The following is a 21,350-nucleotide window of genomic DNA, read 5'->3' as shown; positions in this document are numbered from 1 at the left end:
CCTCAACGAGGACTATCCTGAAGCTGTCAAAGAACTGATCCCAGCCATGAAAGATGCCAGTGCGAGTGGGGGCATTGCTTACATCCGCTATGACAGGCTCATTGTCCACCCTTCCTCCCAGAAGCCTGGAAGGGATGAGAGAGACAAGCCTATGGGTCCGTAGCTTCAACCCCACAGCACACACACATGCACACAAATTGATTAATGGACTGCTGAATGTATATTGTTGTCTCTTGCTTTGTTTGCTCTTTTCAGTATTATGTCTATCTCTGATAAGCTACCCAGGAAAGGGCTGTAAATAGCCCATATTAATATATGTTGCCTTAGAAATAAGGTTAATGAAATCAATAACTTGCTAACATCAGATAACATTCATATATTAGCCATTTCTGTGACTCACTTAGATAATTAATTTGATGACACAGCAGTAGCAATACAAGGATATAACATCTATAGAAGAGAAATGCATATAGGGGAGATGTTGCTGTATATATTCAGAGCCATGTCCCTGTCATGCTTAGAGAAGATCTTATGTCAAGTGTTATTGAAGTGTTGTGGTTGCAGGTTCACTTGGCACATCTAAAGCCTTTTCTTTTGGTGTGTTGCTATCGGCCACCAAGTGCTAACAGTCAGTATCTAAATACGATGTGTGAAATGCTTGATAGTGTATGTGATGTAAACAGAGAGGTCTACTTTCTTGGGGACCTGAATATTGACTGGATTTCATCAAGCTGTCCGCTCAAGAGGAAGCTTCGTACTGTAACCAGAGCCTGTAATCTGGTTCATGTTATTAATGAAACAACCAGGGTGTCTACAAACACTACAGGAACAAGATCATCCACATGTATCGATCACATTTTTACTAATACTGTAGAACTTTGTTCCAAAGCTGTATCTGTTCTCATTGGATGCAGTGATCCCAATATAGTGGCTATACCCACGAAAGCCAAAGTTCCAACAGCTGGGCCTAAAATAGTGTATAAGAGATCATACATTAGATTTTGCTGTGACTCGTATGTGGATGATGTTAAAAATAGTTGTTGGTCTGATGTGATTAATTAGGAGCATCCAGACACTGCACTTGATGAATTTATGAAATTGCATCTTCCAATTATTGATAAACATGCACCTGTTAAGTAACTGACTGTTAGAACTGTTAAGGCTCCATGGATTAATGAGGAATTGAAAAACTCTATGTTTGAAAGAGATGGGGCAAAAGGAGTGGCTAATAAGTCTGGCTGCACATCTGACTGGTTTACTTAATGCAAACTGAGAAATGATGTGACAAAACTCAACTAAAAATGAAGAAACTGTATTATGAAGCCAAGATCAATGATATAAAGATTGATGGGAAAAAACATTGCAGTACTTTAAATTAAATTATGGTCAGAAAGACAAATTCAACTGCATCTTTCATCGAATCAGATGGCTTATTCATCACAAAACCATTTGATGTTGGCAATTATTTTAATGATTATTTCATTGGTAAAGTGCGCAAACTTAGGCAGGAAATGCCAAGAACGAACAGTGAGCAATTGTATTCATGCATAAAAAAATAAAATAATGAAAGAAAAGCTTTGCAAGTTTGAATTTTGTAAAGTTAGTGTGGGAGAGGTGGAAAAATTGTTATCGATCAATAATGACAAACCTCCTGGCATTGACAACTTAGATGGAAAGCTACTGAGGATGGTAGCTGACTCTATAGCCACTCCTATCTGTCATATCTTTAATCTGAGCCTAGAGGAAAGTCTTTGTCCTCAGGCCTGGAGGGATCAAAACTCTTGATTATTGTCCAGTTGTGTGGTCCAGTGCTTCAAGGAAAGACCTAGTTAAGCTGCAGCTGGCACAGAACAGAGTGCCACGTTTTGCTCTTCATTGTAATCAGAGGGCTGATATAAATACTATGCATGCCAGTCTCTCTTGGCTAAGAGTTGAGGAGAGACTGACTGCATCACTTCTTTTTATAAGAAACAGTGTGTTGAAAATCCCAAGTTGTTTGCATAGTCAATTTACACAGAGCTCTGACACACACACTTATGCCACCAGGGGTCTTTTCACAGTCCCCAAATCCAGAACAAATTAGAGAAATCATACAGTATTATATAGAGCCCTTATTGCAAGGAACTTCCTTCCATCTCATATTGCTCAAATAAACAGAAAACCTGTTTTAAAAAAACAGACAAAGCAACACCTCACGGCACAACGCCTCTCATCTATTTGACCTAGATAGTTTGTTTGTATGTATTGATATGTAGTCTACGTGTGCCTTTAAATAAATGTATGTAGTTCTGTCCTTGTCTATTGATGTTCTGTATTATGTCATTCTGTATTATGTTTCATGTTTTGTGTGGACACCAGGAAGAGTAGCTTCTGCTTTTGCAACAGCTAATGGGGATCCTAATAATATTACCAAAATATGAAAAATGTACCTGATATTAAAATGTGTAATTTGCCTGTAGTGCAAGGAACTGAAAGTAAACACAGTGTTTAACTTTGCTTTGTTGCTAGTCTCAGTCACAGTAAGAGAATAGCACCTTGGGCGTGAACTCTAAGAAAACACAGGTGGGAAATGTGTTGCCATCAGAGGAAGATGAGGTAGAGGAATCTGTCATGAGGTGTAGCAACATCTGACAATTTTTTTGCAACAACAAAGATCCAGTAGACAATATAAAATAACACATTATGTTCTGCAGATGTACGGTGTTACATTTCATCATGCTGGCAACTCTACTGCAGTAGCGGTACGTGGGTAAAATGACTGAGGAAGCCAAGCCAGTAAAAAATCTATATTACAACCTATGTTTTGAAAATTGCGTTGTTTGCTCTATAACCCGTTAGTTCATTCGCCACTGTGATATACAATAAGGCTGTGACAACAAAAAGACAACAGTCACACAGTGGCGGAATAAATTCAACTACACAAACGTTTGTTTCATCACAAAACTGGAGAGCAACATCTGTCCGGTGAAGTCCACAAAGCAAATATTGCATGTACAGTAACAAACAGTTATATATCACCTACAGCATGTTCAAGGAAGTTACGTTTTCAACACTGCCTCCACTATTCAAGCACCATTTCAACTTGAAAACGTTAAACATCATCAAAACAACAAGGCTATTTACAGTGCATTTGAAAGTATTCAGACCCCTTGACTCTTTCCACATTTTGTTATGTTTTAGCCTTATCCTAAAATAGATTTTTTTGAAAGCATATCAATCTACACACAATACCCCATAATGACAATGTGAAAACAGGTTTTTAGACATTTTTGCATATATGTAAAAAAAAATAAAAAAAAATAAACGTATTTACATAAGTATTCAGACCATTTGCTATGAGACTCAACATTTAGCTCAGGTGCATCCTGTTTCCATTGATCATCCTTAAGATGTTTCTACAACTTGATTGGAGTCCACCTGTGGTAAATTCAATGGATTGGACATGATTTTGAAAGGCACACACCTGTCTGTACAGGCTCCCAGAGTTGACAGTGCTTGTCACTTGTCACAGTGCAAAAATCAAGCCATGAGGTTGAAGGAATTGTGAGTAGAGCGCAAAGACAGGATTATTTCGAGGCACAGATCTGGGGAAGGGTACTAAAAAATATCTGCAGCATTGAAGGTCCCCAAGAACACAGTGGCCTCCATCATTCTTAAATGGAAGAAGTTTGAAACCACCAAGACTCTTCCTAGAGCTGGCCGCCTGTCCAAACTGAGCAATCGGGGGAGAAGGGCCTTGATCAGGGAGGTGACCAAGAACATGACGGTCACTCTGACAGAGCTCCAGAGTTCCTCTGTGGAGATGGGAGAACCTTCCAGAAGGACAGCCCGCTCTGCAGCGCTCCACCAATCAGGCCTTTATGGTAGAGTGGCAAGATGGAAGCCACTCCTCAGTAAAAGGCATGACAGTCCATTTGGAGTTTGCCACAAGGCAGCTGAAGGACTCTCAGACCATGAGAAACAAGATTCTCTGGTCTGATGAAACGAAGATTGAACTCTTTGGCCTAAATGCCAAGTGTCACGTCTGGAGGAAACCTGGCACCATCCATACGGTGAAGCATGGTGGTGGTGGCAGCATCATGTTGTGGGGATGTTTTTCAGTGGCAGGAATTGAAAGACTAGTCAGGATCGAGGGAAAGATGAAACGAGCAAAGTACAGATTAATCCTTGATGAAAACATGCTCCAGAGTGCTCCGGACCTCAGACTGGGGCAACGGTTCACCTTCCAACAGGACAATGCAGAAGTGGCTTTGGGACAAGCCTCTAAATGTCCTTGAGTGGCCCAGCCAGAGCCCATACTTGAACCCATTCCAACATCTCTGGAGAGACCTGAAAGTAGCTGTGCAGCGACACTCCCCATCCAACCTGACAGAGCTTGAGAGGATCTGCAGAGAAGAATGGGAGAGACTCCCCAAAATACAGGTGTGCCAAGCTTGTAGCGCCATACCCAAGGCTGTAAACGCTGCCAAAGGTGCTTTAACTTCTACTTAATCACCCTCCCGGATCCGGGATCCTCCTCATCAAAAAAGCTGACTAGCATAGCCTAGCATAACACCACAAGTAAATAATAGCATATAAATATCATGAAATCACAAGTCCAATACAGCAAATGAAAGATAAACATCTTGTGAATCCAGCCATCATTTCCGATTTTTTTAATGTTTTACATTACAATATAAATTTGTTAGCTCACCACAATAGCCAAACACACAACGCCATGTTTCCACCGGAAAGGTAGCTTTCACAAAACCCACAAATAGAGATCAAATTAATCACTAACCTTTGAACAACTTCATCAGATGACAGTCTTATAACATCATGTTATACAATACATTTATGTTTTGTTCACAAATTGTCACGAATCCCGCTTCCTGAGTCTGTTTTTGCCTGTGTTCTGTCCTGGAGTGTTTTTCCGGTGTCCTGGAACGTACCCTGTCTGGTTGCCGGGCGACGTAGCTAGTTGGGAGATCTCTGATTACCCGCACCTGTATCCCATCAGCTATCTGCACACCTGGTCCTGATCATCACCCCTCCACTTCATAAGCTCTGACCTGACATCCATTCCCTGCCGGATCGTTAGCCATGAACAGTATGTTGTGCCAGCGTATCAGCCTCCAGTTTGATAGAGTTCGTTTTGTTGTTTTGTACGTCTTGCTTGCCTTGAACTTACATCCGTTTGTTCTGTCTACAGTCATTCACCCGGAACACTCACCCCATCCCTGCCTGGTCGTCGGTGGCTTCTGTTACTCCCTTGGATCTGCCTATTCACTCCCATCAACTCACCTCCGCTGCTCGCTCCGCCACCTGGATCTTTCTACCTCTACATTTAAACTTGTAAATAAATACTCACCTTCGTCCTACTCTCCTTGTCCTGGTCTGCTTCTGGGTTCTACTTTAGAAAACCGTGACACAAATGTGCATATTTATAGGTATAAATCGTAGTTTTACATTGCAGCCACCGTCACAAATAGCACCAAAATAGCCAGAATAATTACAGAGAGCAACGTGAAATACATAAATACTCATCATAAAACATTTATGAAAAATACATGTTGTACAGCAAATAAAAGATAAACATCTTGTGAATCCAGCCAATATTTCTGATTTTTTAAGTGTTTTACAGCGAAAACACAATATATACACTGCTCAAAAAAAATTAAAGGGAACACTTAAACAACACAATGTAACCCAAGTCAATCACACTTCTGTGAAATCAAACTGTCCACTTAGGAAGCAACACTGATTGACAATAAATTTCACATGCTGTTGTGCAAATGGAATAGACAAAAGGTGGAAATTATAGGCAATTAACAAGACACCCCCAATAAAGGAGTGATTCTGCAGGTGGTGACCACAGACCACTTCTCAGTTCCTATGCTTCCTGGCTGATGTTTTGGTCACTTTTGAATGCGGCGGTGCTCTCACTCTAGTGGTAGCATGAGACGGAGTCTACAACCCACACAAGTGGCTCAGGTAGTGCAGCTCATCCAGGATGGCACATCAATGCGAGCTGTGGCAAGAAAGGTTTGCTGTGTCCTTCAGCGTAGTGTCCAGAGCATGGAGGCGCTACCAGGAGACAGGCCAGTACATCAGGAGACGTGGAGGAGGCCGTAGGAGGGCAACAACCCAGCAGCAGGACCGCTACCTCCACCTTTGAGCAGGAGGAGCACTGCCAGAGCCCTGCAAAATGACCTCCAGCAGGCCACAAATGTGCATGTGTCAGCATATGGTCTCACAAGGGCACTGAGGATCTCATCTCGGTACCTAATGGCAGTCAGGCTACCTCTGGCGAGCACATGGAGGGCTGTGCGGCCCCACAAAGAAATGCCACCCCACACAATGACGCCCACCGCCAAAACCGGTCATGCTGGAGATGCAAACGTCCAATAGCCAGGGAAAATACAGCGCGCCATATTCAAATAACATGATATAAAAATCTTTCATTACATCACACATGTAAGATACCAAATTAAAGCTACACTCGTTGTGAATTCAGCCAACATGTCAGATTTCAAAAAAGCTTTTCGGCGAAAGCATAAGATGCTATTATCTGATGATAGCACAAAAGTAAACAAAGAGAGAAGCATATTTCATCACTGCAAGCACGACACAAAACGCAGAAATAAAATATAAATCATGCCTTACCTTTGACAAAATTCTTTTGTTGGCACTCCAATATGTCCCATAAACATCACAAATGGTCCTTTTGTTCGATTAATTCCGTCGATATATATCCAAAATGTCAATTTATTTGGACCGTTTCATCCAGAAAAACACAGCTTCCAACTTTCGCCAAGTCATACAAAATATATCAAAAGTTACATGTAAACTTTACCAAAACATTTCAAACTACTTTGGTAACACAACGTTAGGTATTTTTAAACGTTAATAATCGATCAATTTGAAGACGGGATGATCTGTGTTCAATACAAAAAGAAAACAAACTGACGCATCTTTTTTTGTAACGTGACTCTCTCAAAATATTTACTTCATGTGACCCTCATTTACGATTGCCCTACTTCTTCACTACACAAAGGAATAACCTCAACCGATTTCCAAGGACTGGTGACATCCAGTGTAAGCGGTAGGAACTGCAAGCAAGTCCATTAGAAATCTGGTGTCTCTAAAAAACCTAATTGAAAAGACAGTGACATCAAAAAAATACAAATTCTGAATGGTTTGTCCTCAGGGTTTTGCCTGCTACATAATTTCTGTTATTCTCACAGACATGATTCAAACAGTTTTAGAAACTTCAGAGTGTTTCCTATCAAAATCTACTAATAATATGCATATCTTATATTCTGGGGATGAGTAGCAAGCAGTTGAATTTTGGCAAGCTATTTTTCCCGAAAATGAAAATGCTGCCCCCTGCCCTCTTAATGCAACCGCTGTGTTAGATTTAAAAAAATAACTTTAGTACAAAGTACAGCATGCAATATTGTGAGACAGCGCCCACCAATTCTCCGCCTTGTTGGAGCCAACATATACCACAAAAATACGAAATAACATCATAAATATTCTCTTACCTTTGATGATCTTCCATCAGAATGTAGTGCAAGGAGTCCTAGTTCCACAATAAATCGTTGTTTTGTTTTAGAATGTCCATTTCTTCTGTCGAATTAGCAACTTTGGCTAGCCATGTGGAGCGCACATGTCCAAGAACTCTTGGCGCATGGAACGAAAAATTCCAAAATTCACAATAAACGTTGAATAAACTGGTCAAACTCGGTTGAAAATCCATCTTTATGATGTTTTTCTCATATGTATCCAATAAAGTCAGAGCCGGAGCATTTCGTCGTGTATACCTAACGCATTTCAGAAGACAATGTGGGGTTCCCTAGTGCGCAGTTGAATACTGCCAATAGGGCGGACCTGTCACTCCAAAAGCTCTCATTCTGTCTCACATCAAGCTAGACACCCCATTCAACATTCTACTGCCTGTTGACATCTAGTGGAAGGCGTCCACAGATCCAGATGTGTGTGTGTGTGTGTGTGTGTGTGTGTGTGTGTGTGTGCGTGCAAGGCCAGTGGAACAACATATTCATGTATGGTTAGAATCAGCTCTTGGAGGGCATTTTTCTACACCAGGACAACCCACAGTTGAGCTCAGCTCAACTCTGATTGGCTAATAATTACATTTGTTTTGTTTTTAATTTATTTTATTTAACCTTTATTTAACTAGGCAAGTCAGTTAAGAACAAAATCTTATTTACAAAGACGGCCTACCAAAAGGCAAAAGGCCTCCTGCGGGGACGGGGCCCGGGATTAAAAATAAAATATAAATACAATATAAATATAGGACATGACACATCACAACAAGAGAGACAACACAACACTCATAAAGACAGACCTAAGACAACAACATAGCATGGTAGCAACGCATCATAACAACAACATGGTAGCAGCACAAAACATGGTACAAACATTATTGGGCACAGACAACTGCACAAAGGGCAAGAAGGTAGAGACAACAATACATCACACAAGCAGCCACAACTGTCAGTAAGAGTGTTCATGATTGAGTCTTTGAATGAAGAGATTGAGATAAAACTGTTCAGTTTGAGTGTTTGTTGCAGCTCGTTCTATTCGCTAGCTGCAGCGAACTGAAAAGAGGAGCGACCCAGGGATGTGTGTGCTTTGGGGACCTTTGGGGGAGTGAGGCCTAAGAGGGTTTTATAAATAAGCATCAACCAGTGGGTCTTGCGATGGGTATACAGAGATGACCAGTTTATAGAAGAGTATAGAGTGCAGTGATGTGTTCTATAAGGAGCATTGATAGAATTGGTGGAAAATCTGATGGCCGAATGGTAAAGAACATCTAGCCGCTCGAGAGCACCCTTACTTGCCGATCTATAAATTATGTCTCCGTAATCTTGCATGGGTAGGATGGTCATCTGAATCAGGGTTAGTTTGGCAGCTGGGGTGAAAGAGGAGCAATTATGATAGAGGAAACCAGGTCTAGATTTAACTTTAGCTTTCATCTTTGATATGTGCTGAGAGATGGACAGTGCACCGTCTAGCCATACTCCCAAGTACTTGTAAGCTCTAAACCTTCAGAGGTTGTAATAACACCTGTGGGAGGAGGGGCATTCTTCTAACCAAACCACATGACCTTTGTTTTGGAGGTGTTCAGAACAAGGTTAAGGGTAGAGAAAGCTTGTTGGACACTAAGAAAAACCTTGTTGTAGAGCATTTAACACAAAATCCGGGGAGGGTTCAGCTGAGTATAAGACTGTATCATCTGCGTATAAATGGATGAGAGAGCTTCCTATTGCCTGAGCTATGCTGTTGATCCAAATTAAGAAGAGAGTGGGTTCTAGGATCGAGCCCTGGGGTACTCCTATGGTGGGGTACTCCCTTGAGAGAGGTAGTTAGCAAACCAGCCCAAAGACCCCTCAGAGACACCAATACGCCTTAGCCGGCCCACAAGAATGGAATGGTCTACCGCATCAAAAGCTTTGGCCAAGCCAAAAAAAATAGCAGCACCACATTGCTTAGAATCAAGGGCAATGGTGACATCATTGAGGAGCTTTAAGGTTGCATTGACATATCCTTAACCTGAGCGGAAACCAGATTGCATACCCGAGAGAATACTGTAGACATCAAGAAAGCCAGTTAGTTGATTGTTGACAAGTTTTCCAACACTTTTGATAAACATGGCAAAATAGAAATAGGCCTATAACAGTTAGGATCAGTTTGATCTCCCCCTTTAAATAAAGGATGAACCTTGGCTGCCTTCCAAGCAACGGGAACCTCCCCAGAAAGGAGCGACACGTTAAAACGTTTGGAAATAGGCGTGGCGATGATAGGGGCAGCAACCTTAAAGAAGGGTCTAAACCATCTGACCAAGATGGTTATTTGGGGTCAAGTTTCAGGAGCTCCTTTAGCACCTCAGACTCAGTGACTGCCTGCAGAGAGAAACTTTGTAGCGGGCAGGGGAAAAAGTGGGAGAAGCATKTGGSGGGGGGGGGGGGGGTCGCATTAGAAGCGGTGGGGGATGAGGAAATGTTGGACAGGCAAGGAGGCATGGCTGAGTCAAATAGGAATCCTGACTTAATGAAGTGGTGATTAAAGAGCTCAGCCATGTGCTTCTTGTCAGTAACAACCACATCATCAACATTAAGGGACATGGGCAGATGTGAGGAGGAGGGTTTATTTACCAGGTCCTTTACCGTTTTCCAGAACGTCTTGAGGTTAGACCCACATAGAGAGAACTGCTCCTTAAAGTAACTAACCTTGGCCTTCCAGATAGCCTGAGTGCACATATTTCTAATTTGCCTGAACGAGAGCCAGTAACCCGAACAAGTGTGTGCCAAGCCTTTCGCCAAATGGAATTCTTGAGGTGGAGTAACTCTGCAAGATCACGGTCGAACCAGGGGCTGAACCTTTTCTTTATGGGGGCGTGTTTACAATACCACTGAAATAAAAAAAAATAAAAAAAAATAGAAGGTCTAAGTGTCTTCAACAGAGGGGATCAAGCTGATTCTATACCATTTTACAGAGGCCAGTTCATGAAGGAAGGCTTGCTCATTAAAGTTTTTTTAGCAAGCGTCTATGACAAATCAGGACAGGTCGTTTCACTGAGCAGCCATTACCAACATAGCAGTCATTACAAACAAGGACTTGACCTCAAGGGAGGTCAAGTCCTTGCTGGCATTAATCAATCAAATGCTACGGCGGCAACATGTTATACTTTTTTTGGTCCAGACAGCATCATATACTGTACACGGGCTACACATACTGAGACAGATGGGCTCTGTTTCCCCTCGCTCAAATTATTTCTCCAGTGTGATTCAGCCACTTGTGAAGTGACGTAAAATGATGAAAGATAAATCATCTTGTAATTAAAAAATGTTATTGGTCAAATATTTGGTATTGCATGAATACATGCCACTGCATTACTGTACCTATTAACTGCATCAACTGCTCCCCTTAATCAGCTAGTTTCCTCTAATAATATTCTGAAATGTACTTATGATAATTTTAGTGAAAATACCAGTCATCATGATGATACCATCGTCATCATTATCTATATCATTAAAATGGTCACTCAATAAAATCAACATCAATAGCATCATCTTGCATTGGATTTACTCTTCTGTTTCAGGCATCCAATTATTATGGATATAGTCGAGTATCAAGCAGTAAGGAATAGGACTGTCATATCCAGCTATCCTCCGCATGCTTACACCCTTGTGTGATGCATGGAGAGGATGGCCACAGTTGACATACAGTACGTTTCAAGACACCAGCACTGCAAAAAAAGAACAGATGTATCTTATTGGTACTCTGTAAAGCCTGGACAGAGATGAGAAATGCTCAGAGGGGAAATGATTTCTAGCCAGGTAAATAACTAAATGCAACATAGCTGCCAAAAAGGCCTTTGGGGACAATAGCAACTTTCATTCCCTCCTCCCCGTGTACACTGCATTGGTTAGCTTTAACTGTTCTTTCCTTCTGCTTTTGAGGCAGGAACAAAGTGCTCAGTATCAGCTGTTTGGTAAACAACATGATTTAGTATTGCCAGCTACCAATAGCAATAGCAATAGCAATGGTGATTGTAACTCACTAACTAACAAAAAAAGATACCTACCCTCACAACACCCTCAATATTTCCTCAGTAGATCTTGTATTGTCCAGTCATTCAAGGTTTGAATGGCCATTTTTAAAATTCTGAGAGAGAATGAAGGCTCTATTCAGACTGTATCCTATGCATGAGTGGGAGGCGAACACAATAAAGAGGTGATGGCATTACAGAATAGTGGCTGCTTCTGCTGTTGCTGTTGCTGCTGCTTTGTCCTATTGGGTCCACACAGTGGAAGAGAAAGACTTTCATACCAAGACAAAGGGAACACGACGTCCTCCTCTGAACTGTGCACACTAACAAGTGTGGGGAGTCTCATTAAAAACACAGACAAATTTAACACAAGTCATGGAATGACACAGCTACATTATTCATGACTTTGGAACTGCCTTCTGAACGTATCTTGCCAAAAGTCTGTCTTTAAAGGGCTCTTGAAAAGGAATCTCAATAGTACTACTTGCTGATAATATATTACAATGTTTGTGTGTATTATTTTTCATTCCTGTGATTCCTGGACTTGAGAGAATACTGTCTTAAAATTGTTATTTGACATTATGTTGATGTTAGTTATGTTTCTCAGAATTGTTTCCCCGCTCTAGAGTTGGGGAACTTTGAATAAGCTATGATTGATGTAGTGAACATTTCCCCAACTTTTAGTTCAGACTGCGTCACAACATGAGGTGTAACAGTTCTCTGTACCTATTAACAGAGTTCAGTTCCAACAGGAGTGTGAGTGCAGGAGGTAATTAATAACATTATGTTCTGTAATTACCTTCTCTCTGTCCCCAAGGCTCAGGGGAACAGTACTGCTGCTAATGTGAGAAGCGCTCCAGGTCCCTAGAGCAGACTGAATGACCAACAAGCTAAAGAACTAAATCACTACTACACTCTGATTCCTCTCAAACCAAAAGGTTGATTGATTGATTTATTTGCTAGTAAAAAAAAAACATACACACAGTACATACATTTTAAAAACGTGACACAAATATGACAAAAAATTCAGAAAGGTACAGTATTTCTATCGTGGTCCCTAAATTCCATGGTGCAAAAACATTACAATATTACATAGATACAGATACATTAAATATATACAGACACATTACGTAGATAAAGACATAAAAAAAAAGCTTATATTGTTCGGTCATCAGCCAGCTTTTGACATTATTTTTGAACGAAGAGGGTTGGCACCCACTTGGGTTCGTGCCACGAGGGAGATCTTTGTGGGCTACTCTCAGCCTTGTCTCAGGGTAGTAAGTTGGTGTTTTGCGGATATCCCTCTACTGGTGTGGTGCTGTGCTTTGGCAAAGGGGTGTCGTCGGATGGGGCCAGTGTCTCCTGACCCCTTCTGCCTCATCCTCCAGTCCCCAGTATCTATGCTGCAAGAATTTGTGTCAGGGTCTACGGTCAGTCTGTTATATCTTGTGTAATTCTCCTGTCTTATCCGGTGTCCTGTGTGTGATTTTAAGAATGCTCCCTCTAATTCTCTCACTCTCCCTCCCCTCCCGGAGGACCTGAGCCTTAGGACCATGCCTCAGGACTACCTGGCCTATTGACTCCTTGCTGTCCCCAGTCCACCTGGTCGTGCTGCTGCTCCAGTTTCATCTGTTCTGCCTGCGGCTATGGAACCCTGACCTGTTCACCGGATGTGCTACCTTGTCCCAGACCTGATGTTTTTTACTCTTTCTACCGCACCTGCTGTCTCGAACTCTGAATGCTCGGCTATGAAAAGCCAACTGATATTTACTCCTGAGGTGCTGACCTGCTGCACCCTCTACAACCACTGTGTTTATTATTATGAATGTTTGAACATCTTGGCCATTTACTGTTATAATCGCCACCCGGCACAGCCAGAAGAGGACTGGTCACCCCTCAGAACCTGGTTCCTCTCTACGTTTCTTCTTAGGTTTCTGCCTTTCTAGGGAGTTTTCCTAGCCACTGTGCTTCTACATCTGCATTGCTTGCTGTTTAAGGTTTTAGGCTGGGTTTCTGTACAGCACTTTGTGACAGCAGCTGTTGTAAAAAGGGCTTCATAAATACATTTGATTGATTGATTTATTAATGTTCGGCGTGGCTTTGAGTTACTGTGGTAGTTTGTCCACTCAGAACTGCCGGTGAGTTCTTACCAGATAGACTCTTAAATGTAAAACAGGCAAAATCAGAGTCTCTGGCTCTGGTGTTGTATTAGTGGACATCTCTAATATACGTAAGTAAAATAATTTGATAGCTACCTATGGGCTGAGTCAGTAATAATGCTATGGACCAGACCAAGTTTAACTAATATTACATATCTACAGATAAGCAGCTAGGCTGGCTAAAATGCTCAACCTCTAGATGAGTATGAAGGGGAAGTTTCTGTACAATTCTCACAAGCTTGTTTTGGCTGGTCTGTAGCTTATTCTTTAGATCAGAGCTCTCCAACTCTGCTCCTGGAGAGTTACCATCCTGTGGGTTTTCATTCCAACCTTGTGATATAGTTTGTATTATTTTTTATTTGACAAGACTACCAAACCCCCCTCCCCATCCCACCCACAGGACCTGCTAACTTAAGTATATATCTTAAAGTAATGATTTCATACTGCCAAGTGTTGTAGTCCGTATGCTAATATTTTCAGATTTTGCACCATGTAGTCGAGCGATTGACTGTTCGAGTTGAGCTATGTCCATGAATAAATGCATACGTTTCTGATGTGGCAGAGCGTGTGGGGCTTGCCATCATAAGGCAATCATTCTCTTGGCTGCTGTTAGGCCAGCAAGACAAATCCTTCTCTGCCTGTATGATAAGTTCAGTGAATAGTCATCATTAAGCAGTGGCACATTGGGCAGATATGGGATGGGTTTAGACAAAATGCCTAAAAATTATGAAGCCACAGATTGACAAAAGGAAAAAACCTCTGGACACTTCCAGATCATATGAATAACTGTGCCAGCAGTACCCTGGAGACAGAGCATACAGACAAGGGTTGAGTTTAGGTTGATCTGGAAATGTTTTTTTGGAGTCACATAAATCATATGGGCAAATGGTAGTGGGTCATTTGGTGATGTTGGACCAGACAGTACTCCAGTTAATATCTACTGTTGGTACAGTTGAAGTCGGAAGTTTACATACACCTTAGCCAAATACATTTAAAACCTTGCCAACAGCCAGTGAAATTGCAGGGCACCAAATTCAAAACAACAGAAATCTCATAATTAAAATTCCTCAAACATACAAGAATTATACACCATTTTAAAATAAACTTCTCCTTAATGCAACCGCTGTGTCAGATTTCAAAAAACTTTACGGTAAAAGCACACCATGCAATTATGTTAGGTCAGCGCCTAGCCACAGAAAACCATACAGCCATTTTTCAACCAAGCAGACATGTCACAAAACTCAGAAATAGCATTATAAATATTCACTTACCTTTGATGATCTTCATCGGAATGCACTCCCAGGAATCCCAGTTCCACAATAAATGTTTGTTTTATTCGATAAAGTCCATCATTTATGTCCAAATACCTCCTTTTGTTCGCGCGTTTAGCCCAGTAATCCAAATGCACAATGCGCGAGCAATTAGTTCAGACGAAAAGTCAAAAAAGTTATATTACAGTTCGTAGAAACATGTCAAACGATGTATAGAATCAATCTTTAGGATGTTTTTATCATAAATCTTCAATAATGTTTCAACCAGACAATTATTTTGTCTTTAGAAATGAAAAGGAATTCCTTCATAGTAGAAGCCTGAAACAAGGTTTTAAAGACTGTTGACATCTAGTGGAAGCCTTAGGAAGTGCAATATGACCCCATAGACACTGTATGTTGGATAGGCAAACCTACAAACCTCAGATTTCCCATTTCCTGGTTGGATTTTTTCTCAGGTTTTTGCCTGCCATAAGAGTTCTGTTATACGCACAGACATCATTCAAACAGTTTTAGAAACTTCAGTGTTTTCTATCCAAATCTACTAATACTATGCATGTCTTAGCTTCTGGGCCTGAGTAGCAGGCAGTTTACTCTGGGCACCTTATTCATCCAAGCTACTCAATACTGCCCCCAGCCATAAGAAGTTAACAAGAAATTTGTGGAGTGGTTGAAAAACAAGTTTTAATGACTCCAACCTAAGTCTATGTAAACTTCTGACTTCAACTGTATCTTGCTTTTGGTCATTGCTTTAAAGTAGGAAGTAACTCTACAAATATTTTGGTCTTTGGTAGCCTAGCTCAGGGTTTCCCAAACTCGGTTCTGCCCCCCCCCCCAGCACTACACAGCTGATTCAAATAACCAACTCCTCATCAAGCTTAGATTTTTTTTGAATCAGCTGTGTAGTGCTTCGGCTGTTATAATCAGATCAACTTGTGACGTTATGAGGCGGGCCAAAAACTCCGACCTGAACAGTTTGAAATTCCAGCATTTTTTTTCAAACAGATCTTACACAAAAAGGGCATTATCATCATTTTCACACTAGACTGAGAAGTAATAGTCAGAAAATGTTTTCCCTTAACTGAAGGAGGCAGTTGGCAAATGTGTGTCCTGTGTGTGATTGTATGTAAAGTGCAGTGTCTGAGAGGGCAATTAAAATGGTACACTTTAGCTGTGAGACACAGATAAAGCTCCAGCGGGAGAAAGACACTTTACCCTGCATTTCCAATCCCCTGCACATTTGTCTAACTCCCCCAGCTTAATATAGGGCTGTAGCCATGGGACTGTTCATTTCCACACTTCTCATTATTTTAGGAGAGTTCAACTGAGGACTCCCATAAATGGTACATTTTTACTTTATCTCTATCAGGGCATCCTCAACATTTGTTATGGTATAGGCAAGTTGATGTTGTGTAACGACCTGTAGAAGATGTATACATTTGTGTACAGGAAATGTTATGTATCTTGCCAAGTCATTGAATCATTTCTGTAACCATGCATGTTATTCTCACGGAGCCTTACATCAAAAAGTTCATTCAAATGTTTTTCTCATCAGGATTTGGCCTTTTCCTGTCTGATATCTCTTAAATGTCTCACTGACTGGTTCTTACCGATGTAGGAGTGTTTATAAAAAAGTTTCAATGACTCTGAATTCCTCAGGCTTTTGAAGTGTTAAGGTTCAATTTAGCATTTGTCTCTCCTCTATTTTTATTAATTATAAGTTGTATCACGGCCTTCCTGCAGGTCAGACAGCTGGCTAGAGAGAAAGACAGCTGGTTCGACTTATCAATCAGCTCTACCAGAGTGCAGATAACGGTTGAGCAGTGTTGTGTTATGGGTGTCACATACAATTAACCCTCAAAACTGTGCTTGCTTTGCTGTGGCCATCAGGGATCTGCCTGGAATTGGACCAGGGTAGAAGCAGAATCCAATGGTGAGACATTCATGGCTAAGGAGATCTTAGGAAATTCACAACCCAAAGGATTTGAACCTATAGGGTTGATGACCAGGCCTTTCCTCTGGTCTTTGAACACCCGTGAGCAGTAAAAGATTCATCCGGCCTGTACATACACTGCAGTGTACTTTGTTTCCTTTGTGGGAGGCTATACAAAACTTTCCTAATATTGAGTTCCACCCACTTTTGCCCTCAGAACAGCCTCAATTCATCGAGCCATGGATTCTACAAGGTGTCGAACTGCGTTCCACAGGGATGCTGGCCCATGATGACTCCAATGCTTCCCACAGTTGTGTCAAGTTAGCTGGATGTCCTTTCCGTGGTGAACCATTCTTGATACACACGGGAAACTGTTGAGCGTGAAAAACCCAGCAGCGTTACAGTTCTTGACACACTCAAAGCGGTGCGCCTGGCACGTACTACCATACCCCTTTCAAAGCCACCCTTGCGGGACGGTTGAGCTAACGTGGGGTAATGTGATTTGCATGAGGTTGTAAGTAACAAGAACATTTCCCAGGACAATGACATCTGATATTGGCAGAAAGCTTAAATTCTCGTTCATCTAACTGCACTGTCCAATTTACAGTAGCTATTACAGTGAACGAATGGCATGCTATTGTTTGAGGAGAGTGCACAATTTTGAACATGAAAAGTTATTAATAAACAAATTAGGCACATTTGGGCAGTCTTGATACAACATTTTCAACATGAATGCAATGGTTGATTGGATCAGTCTAAAGCTTTGCACATACACTGCTGCCATCTAGTGGCCAATATCTGAATTGAACCTGGGCTGGAATAATACATTATGGCCTTTCTTTGCATTTCAAAGATGATGGTACAAAAGATTTACAAAAAAACTGTTTTTTTTTTTGTTGTATTATCTTTTACCCGATCAAATGTGTTATATTCTCCTACATTCCTTTCACATTTCCACAAGCTTCAAAGTGTTTCCTATCAAATGGTACCAAGAATATGCATATCCTTGCTCCAGGCAGTTAGATTAGGGTATGTCATTTTAGGCGAAAATGGAAAAAGAGGGGCCGATCCTTGTCATCTACACTGATTGAAGTGGATTTAACAAGTGGCATCAATAAGGGATTATAGCTTCACCTGGATTCTGCTGGTCAGTCTATGTTATGGAAAGAGAAGGTGTTCCTAATGTTTAAAGTTTTGTATACTAACTGGCACTATATGATGTATGATATATGGAGAATGATAGCCATAAAACTGTATCAACCGAACAACATTACTGTTTTACATCACCAGTTGCTATATCATCTTATTGGATCTTTAACCCCCTCTCAAAATGTGCTGTAAATATTGCATTAGACCCCATGCATTATTCTTTTGATTTTCCTTGTGAAATGTCTCTAATGGTCCAGCCGACAGACCATTTTACGCCCAGTACTGGGAACCACAACTCTGTTTGTTGTTGCCAGAGGTCATCATAACCAATCGGTCTGGGCCCTCCTATGGGTTCCATATTTATTGTGATGTTTATGGATAGAGGGAATGAGGCAGAGACCACCAGAACTGAAGGGGAAACGAAGACTGATGGAACTATCTGGTGCTGAGCCTTGTGCTGGGCTAGCTACATGGATATGTGTTGAGTACAAGGGCTCTTGTTACAAGTGCTTGGAAGTGCTGCAGTATGAAAATGAGAAGGTAGCTATTTGATGTGCCCATGACCTTTTGATTTGTGCACCCTCTCTGCACGTGGGTCTTGTATAATATGTTAATATGAGACGTGCAGTGGGCAATAAAAGGTGACAGATGTAACTCTGCAGCGCTTTGCTATAGAGGGAAGTCCTGATCCCTTTGACTGCCTGATAAGCTAATGCACAGGGAGAGGAGCCATCAAATAACATTCAGGAGAAAACAGCCTGGGTTTGACTGTTTGATGTTCTAATGGCCAGTGGATGAAAGAGAATAGCAGCCATATTACTGTGTTAATTTACCTCTGATCTCTCTGGCCCGGATTTTTATTTCAGTTTGAAGTGAGAAGTGACGTTCAACAATGAGTCAAACAGTGATTGAATAAAAATAATGTCTTCAATAGCTAACAGCATTTAATTCAGCTGGGTTGAACAGATGACATTGCTTGCTTTTTCAATGTATGACACGTTTGCCTCATATACCTATACGGCTTATTAGGAAGGAAAATCTGATGGGACTACTTTATCTTGCTGCACATGTAAATTGGAGTCAGAGGGAAATGCAGACATGTCAGATTTGACAGAAACAGGAGAAGAGGGATGCTGATCTGACAGGTCATTCAAACTGCTGGTAATAGTTCATGAGAATCCCCTTTATCTGTGTTTCTGTTCTTGAGGCTGTATCGTTGACAGACACCTGCAACCCAGAGAAAATAATAGTGAAGCGAATGGGCCCACAACTTCAAATAGGCCCTGGGATTTATGTCAAGGATTCCAATCGGTAGTGACATTATCAAAGCCCCCAGGCCACTATCTGTGGAACTGCTTATCAAGGGGACAGGCTCCGGGCTCTGCACTACAAGGTAGATTTTCTTTTGAGGATATGGTTATAGGAACAGATATATTCCGGAAATTATGAGATATTTAGTCAAAATAGGCATTACGTCATGATTGTTATGACACAATATCCAGCAAACCAAACCTTCATAAATAATGACCCAATATCATGGCATCCGCAGGAAATATGAAAAAGTAATTGTTTTAAAGGCCATTAGAGGTATTTTTAGCAGTTAGTGACACCTGAAGATAATATCTTCTTTGAGGTTGCTACCCCTATAATTGCCAAGCCTATTTCTGACTGTTTTTAACCTGTCTCTTCTATCTGGGGAGGATCCTATTGCTTGGAAGGCAGCCATGGTTAGTCCTTTATTTAAAGAGGGCGCTCTAGCTAGGGGTGGCAGGTAGCCTAGTGGTTAGAGCATTGGGCAAGTAATCCGAATGGTTGCTGGATCAAATCCCTAAGCTGAAAAGGTAAAAAACTGTTGTGTTAACAAAGCAGTTGCCTTTAACTGTAACGCTCGTCCTCCTCCTCGTCTGAAGAGGAGCATGGATCGGACCAAAACGCAGCGTGGTTTGAATACATACTTGTTTTATTAAAGAAAGACGAACACGGAAAAAACACTTGATAAACTACAAAACAATAAACGATGTTAACAGACCTGAACTTGTGAACATATAACATGAACGCACGAACAGGAAGGAACACACGAATGAAATGAACGAAACGAATGAAAACAGTCCCGTGTGGCACAAACACTGACACAGGAACAATCACCCACAAACAAACAGTGAGAACAGCCTACCTTAATATGGTTCTCAATCAGAGGAAACGTAAAACACCTGCCCCTGATTGAGAACCATATCAGGCTAATTGAAAATGAACCCAACATAGAAACACCTAACATAGAATGCCCACCCAGCTCACGTCCTGACCAACTAAACAAAGACAAAACAAAGGAAATAAGGTCAGGAACGTGACATTAACCTGCTGTTCCCCTGTAGGGGAAATAAGAATTTGTTCATAACTGACTTGCCTAGTTAAATAAAGGTAAAAAAAGCTGATCCTAATTGCTATAGGCCTATTTATTTTGCCCTGTTTATCAAAAGTGTTGGAAAAACGTATCAATAATCTACTGACTGGCTTTCTTGATGTATTCTTTCTGGTATGCAATCTGGTTTACGCTCAGGTTATGGATGTGTCACGGCAATGTTAAAGGTCCTCAATGGTGACACCATTACCCTTGATTCAAAGCAATGTTTTGCTGTTATATTTATTGACTTGGCCAAAGCTTTTGATACGGTAGACCGTTCCATTCATGTGGGCCGTTTAAGGACTATTGGTGTCTCTGAGGGGACTTTGGCCTGGTTTGCTAACTACCTCTCTCAAAGAGTGCAGTGTATAAAGTCAGAACATCTGCTGTCTCAGCCACAGCCTGTCACCAAGGATGTACAACAAGGCTCGATCCTAGGCCCCACGCTCTTCTCAATCAACAACATAGCTCAGGCAGTAGGAAGCTCTCTGATCCATTTATATGCAGATGATACGGTCTTATACTCAACTGGCCCCTCCCCGGACTTTGTGTTAAACATTCTACAGCAAAGCTTTCTTAGTGTCCAACAAGCTTTCTCTAACCTTAACCTTGTTCAGAACACCTTTAAAACAAAGGTTGTGTGGTTTGGTAAGAAGAATGCCCATCTCCCCACAGGTGTGATTACTACCTCTGAGGGTTTAGAGCTTGAGGTAGTCACATCATACAAGTACTTGGGAGTATGGCTAGATGGTACAATGTCCTTCTCTCAGCACATATCAATGCTCCAGGCTAAAGTTCAATCTAGACTTGGTTTCCTCTATTGTAATCACTCCTCTTTCACCCCAGCTGCCAAACTAACCCTGATTCAGATGACCATCCTACC

The sequence above is a fragment of the Salvelinus sp. IW2-2015 genome, linkage group LG4q.1:29 (genome assembly GCF_002910315.2).
Source record: "Salvelinus sp. IW2-2015 linkage group LG4q.1:29, ASM291031v2, whole genome shotgun sequence".
NCBI classification, from domain to species: Eukaryota; Metazoa; Chordata; class Actinopteri; order Salmoniformes; family Salmonidae; genus Salvelinus; species Salvelinus sp. IW2-2015.
This window is presented reverse-complemented; position numbering follows the sequence as displayed.